Genomic DNA, 5,170 nt, shown 5'->3' with positions numbered 1-5,170 from the left:
AGAAACATGCTGCACAAATTTGCTGCAGCCATACCAGGCCCATACCATGCTTACATTTACAAGGTAGCAGTAATGGATTCTAGTACTTTGGGAAGTCATTGGGTCTGTGCTTTTTTGAGTGCATGTTTAGGGGTTGGGTTCCAGTTTCAGCTGTTTGTTTTATGGTTCCATTCATCCTACTATTGGTGGTTTTGGAATTAATTCTTGAGCTGTTTAATAAAGAGCTGCCTGCTGTCTAACACTGTGAATAAACATTAGGTTCATTCATGGCATGCAGGCAACTGGCCCAGGCCTCTGTTGCAGTACATCTGGTATGGGTCAAGGTGGCCCATGTAGGAGTACATGAGCCATGGTAGCAGCAGGTATGTGGGGCAAGGTCACAGTAGCAGCAGCAGCAGGTGGCCTGCAGCATGACGGAGTGGAAGCCCCTCTGGCTGTAGTAGGGGCCATCCACCTGGGATGGGCAGGTGACAGGGATTTGTATCCTGTTGAGAGCCCTGATGCACTGGAGGAAGCTGAGTACCCAGAAGCCTGCCACCACTTCCATGGGGTCAGCGACCCAAACCACAAGGTTGACCAACACATCCTGGAAGGTACCGCAGACCCCTGTGACTAACAGCTGTCAGGCACTACTCAAGACCTACATGGGACAGCGACCTCCGGATTGGGCAGTGTGAAGGAGTGAGACTGAATGTACAGCATGGAGGGCCAGCAGGGCTGCAGCTGCAGCCCGGAAAGGAAGGAAAGTACCCACCCAATTTCCAGAGCAGCATCTCGCTCAGGATTGGCGGAGAGAGGCTGCTCAAAGGTATTTCTGGCCCCGGAGAGGGACAGAGGCGAGTCAGTTCCCTGCAGACCGCAGGGAGAGAGGAGCAGCTGAGCAGAAACTGCAGAGCGTGCCTGAAGAACACTGTGGGAGTGACCCTGAGGCAGGCGGAGGCCTGTGAACAAGTGGCTAGTAGGAATCTCCAGAGCAGAGCCACACCTGAGGATCCAGAGCAAGGGAGTTCACAAGGCCAGAGTGAATCTTCAGACTGGAGTTTTTCCAGCAGAGGATTCGGGGGAAGGTCTGAAGGGAAAAAATCTACACTCACAGGTAGAGCCTTCCTGTACAGGGTGGGGGGATCCTGAAAAACTGAGAACGTTCATAGGGGTGCAGGGTAGGCTTGCAAAGCAGAGACTGGACTAAGGGATTTGTTCTGGGGGCATTGCCAGAGCCTGACAAGAAGGCTGAGAAGCAGCCGGGGGTGGGGGGGGTTCTGTGATTTCTTTTGCTGTCTATTTTTTTTTTTGGTTTTGTTTGAGCACACGCCAAGACCGGCCCCTGGAAGGGTGTACCCAAAAGAGGCACTAGGACACCCTGGGGTGCAGAGAAGTTTACAACAGGAAGCACTGCAACCTGGCTGCAAAAGAACATCGTAAAACACCATCTGGAGAGATTAGGCTGGGGTAAAGGGGAGGTTTGGAGCCCCACCGAAGACACAGAGATCAAAACCAGGCAGGATCACCGTGGGCATTGGCTCCCGGGAATATAAAGGTCATCAAAGTCATGGCAGGCGAGAAAAACGTAAGATCCACTTCCTCGCAGACCTGGTGATCCAGAGCCAAGTTCTACCCTGTCGCCACCTGCAAGCTGACGAGCACAGGCAGTACTAGCAAACCCTACAATACCTACAGACATCACAGTCAGCCAAAATGATGCTGGGGGATCAAACAAGTCTGCCAGAAAGGGATAAAAGGCAGTAAAGCATGACCCTCAGTGGTGCCCTCTCACCCAGCACCTGACCTACCAACACAGAAAGACAAGCAGGCTATTCTCTTCTGGAGAAGACATCGCCTTGAAGGAAGCTAACTATAGACAGTAGACTCCAGGGCCTCAGATAGGTAGATATACTATCACCAGTGCTCTCACAATCACTACAACAGCTACTATACACTATACTACATGGGTTTAAATGACATGGGTTTGAATGACTGTGTGTGTGTGTGTGTGTGTGTGTGTGTGTGCGTGCGTGTGCTAAGGTGACCAGTACAGTAGACCCCTGATTTACACGAATATTGCATTCTGGGGAAATTTTGTGTAAGTCAAATTTGTGTAAGGCAGGATGAATTACCCCATAGGAAATAATAGAATAATGAGAGGTTGTGTACCCCAGACATACCTTAGTAATAGCTTTTTTCCCCCTTTTCTTGGTGGAATTGCCTTTAGGAGGTGCGTCTAGTGTCTCACCTATGCATCTTGAGATGCCGCTACCACAATGGCAGCACAATGGCGGCACAGCTCTGCTTGATTCCGCCTGCAAATCTTGTGAGGTGTTTGCGTATATACGTGAATCTTGTGAGCGTTCACATATATATGCAAATGATGCACATCTCGAGGGGCATTTTCCAGTCCAGACCCTAATAAAAATCGCATAAATGCGAGACACATGTGAGTCGGAATCGCGTGAATCAGGGGTCTACTGTACCCTTCATAACTCAAAGTTTGCATTTATGATTTCATTAGTAACTTCACATCCCAGACAATAAATTAGAATTCATTATGATCCTATGAGTTTATCCTTTGTAGCTAACACAAGGATCTGGGAGGTGGCCCAGAGGCTGATAGCCAATGGCCTGGGGGTGGTGGGGCACAGGTTGAGCCATGGGCCAGGTTGTGGGGCCATGTGGCATGGCAGAATGAATGAGGTCAAGGCCCACCAGATCCAAGTGACAGTCAGCATGGGTGTGGAACATGGCTAGCGCAGCAGTGAACAGAAGACCACAGCACTGGTCACTGCTGCCAGGAGGAGGGCAAAGAGTATCCATGGTACTCTGGGAACAGGCTCTGGGGACAGCATCCTGGAGGGCTATGCGAGCAGACTGCAGACTGCTTGGAACTAGAGAAGCACGTGCCTAGGGAACAAGGAATGGGACACCCTTTTAAAGAACAGCACTGGAACCTGGGCAGCTGCAGCCAGAGCCTGGAGCTCCCCCAGGCTACTGCAGAGGGGCAAAGCAGAGAAGGAGCAGCTCTGGACTAAACTGTTCCTGTCAGGCACAATTTCCTCCCAATCTTGGAGCACATTTGGATGTGCATCTAGGAGTAGTTTACTGTACATGAATGTAATGCACAGTAAATTCAAGCACATAAATTGCACATGTAGGCACACCCAGTGGCAACAGCACTTGTTTGTTCTGTCATGGCTGCTGCTGCCATTCAAATGAAGAGAGTGGAGATGCCCAGCAGGTAAGATTCCTCTCCCTTCCGCTCTCCTGCTCTCCTCACTCTCCAGTGATTAGAATTCCTCTCCTCCCCCATCCTAGCCCAGAGCACTGGAAGTTTTTTATGCCTGTGATTCCCAGCATATGGCAGAGAATCAGGAAGCTGTAACTGACTGTTTGGTCTCAGTTTCTCCACCACTTTCCCTTTGGAGGCTATCTGGGTGGCTTTGTAAGAGAAGAGAGCCATCCTTTGCCAGGAGCCTTTGTTTGTAAGCTTATAACCTGCTCAGCCTGGATCTCCCACAGCTCAGCAGAAAAGCAGATTTACTCACACTCATCCACCTGTAATGTAGCTGAAGGCCAGTCAGGGGCATTGATGAGCATCTGCAGAAGCACAGCATCTGCTTAGGGGACCTCTGGCTCATACCAAAGCTGCCCCATGAGCTGTCAGGGTCAGTGGGAAGCTGCAGAGCAGCACATCCCTGCCATTTGCATAGGCCTTTCCATTCAAAAGTGATCAGGGACTCATTTTCACCTCATAACCAAACATGTTTCTTCTTGACACCATTAAGGATACCAGGACAGAACCCCTAAGTGAGACCATCTCTCTTTTACAGAAATTTTTCTTAGTTCTTTGTCCATCTTCATTTTGAGAGTAAGAAGAACATTGGAACAAAGGAAAGGCTTCTCTCCTGATAATCTATTCGACCATTGCCTTTCCCAGTCTTGTCTGAAAAAAAATAATTTCTTGTGGTGAGCCAGTGTGGGAGTGTGCTTCCCACTGTCCTGAAGAGCATGGGATGGGAGAGAAAAGAGGGAACAGCAGTGTACCCCAAGAGTGGGATGATGGGCCCAGGAAGAGCCACCAGAGCTGCTCACCTTGGGGCAGGAGTCCCAGCAGCATCAGGGGAGCAGCAGCCAACCTCCAGACAGCCCCAGACATGCTTTAAAAGTGTGTGCTGGGTACAGGTGGGTGGATCTGGTTGCCTCTGGTATAACTAGAAGCAACAAGCCAGCTGCAAAAAAAAGGCAGCAACCAGCTGAGGGTCTGCATGCCAGAGAAGGCAGGAGTGGCAGGAGAGCCTACACACTGGGGAAGACTGGCAGCAGCGAGAGAGCCTGCCCCAGAGAGAAGACTGAAGAGGAGCAGAGTAAGTCCAGCCAACCAGAGGAGTGGCTGGCATTAGGGGCACCGGAATAAGGCCCTAGAAGGAGGAATACAAAAGCAGGAAAAGAATGAGCACCTTGTATGTGTATAAACAACTAAATGTGAGTTTATTTCCGTTACTATTTCAGTTATAAACTTTCCTAAGATTGCCATATTTTCTCGCATATAGTCCACGGGTTATTCAAGTTTTTACAAACATGACAGATGGGTGCAGGCTATACAAGGGTGCGGGCTATGCAGAGCCATTTATGCAAAAGCAAGTGTAGCAGAAGTTAATAAGCGCATTGTCGCAGAGCACCCCGGTGCTCTGCTCCTAGAGGAAAGAAACTGCCAGGTAGAGAGACAGAGCCCTGGCAGATCATAACGAGCCCAGCTGAGGGTTGCCAGGGTAACGAGCCCAGCTGCGGGTTGCCGGGGCAGCTAAGGGGAGCCAGCTGCCTGTAGGAGGCAGGGCCTGGCCCTTATAAAGCCCAGGGCTGAGACCAGGCTGGCAGTTCTCTGCCAGCAGCCGGAGAGGCAGGCGCTCCCTCGGCCGAGATATGGTAAGAGGCCTGACTTGCAAGTACAGCTCACTATAGCCCTGAGAGGATGGGGCACTATGGTTTAGCCAGGAGGCTCTAGTTTATGTTCAGGCTTGCATATTACACCGGAGGCTTGGGTGAGGCTGTAGGGGTTGGAGGAGGCCTCATAGGGACCCCAGAGGTGTGGGGCCCCTGAGCGCAACCAGTGGGTTGCGGGCGGGGAACAGACCCCGGGTTGTATGCGGCGAGCCCCGAAGAGGGGGAGCGCCATATTGGG

General features: G+C 51.0%; 1 long non-coding RNA gene across 1 annotated transcript in view; it reads left to right on the top strand.

Annotated features, from left to right (window-relative positions):
* The first annotated feature begins 4,877 nt into the window (after positions 1-4,877).
* The window catches only part of LOC102385502, a 31,099-nt gene continuing 30,806 nt past the window's right edge, over positions 4,878-5,170 (top strand). Inside the window, exon 1 of the long non-coding RNA XR_001357798.2 lies at positions 4,878-4,914. This is a non-coding gene — a long non-coding RNA (uncharacterized LOC102385502). The remainder of the gene's footprint in view (positions 4,915-5,170) is intronic.

Source organism: Alligator sinensis, unplaced genomic scaffold (assembly GCF_000455745.1).
Source record: "Alligator sinensis unplaced genomic scaffold, ASM45574v1 scaffold410_1, whole genome shotgun sequence".
In the NCBI taxonomy this organism is placed as follows: Eukaryota; Metazoa; Chordata; order Crocodylia; family Alligatoridae; genus Alligator; species Alligator sinensis.
The sequence above is the reverse complement of the archived record's forward strand: the minus strand, read 5'-3'. Positions and strand labels throughout refer to the sequence as shown.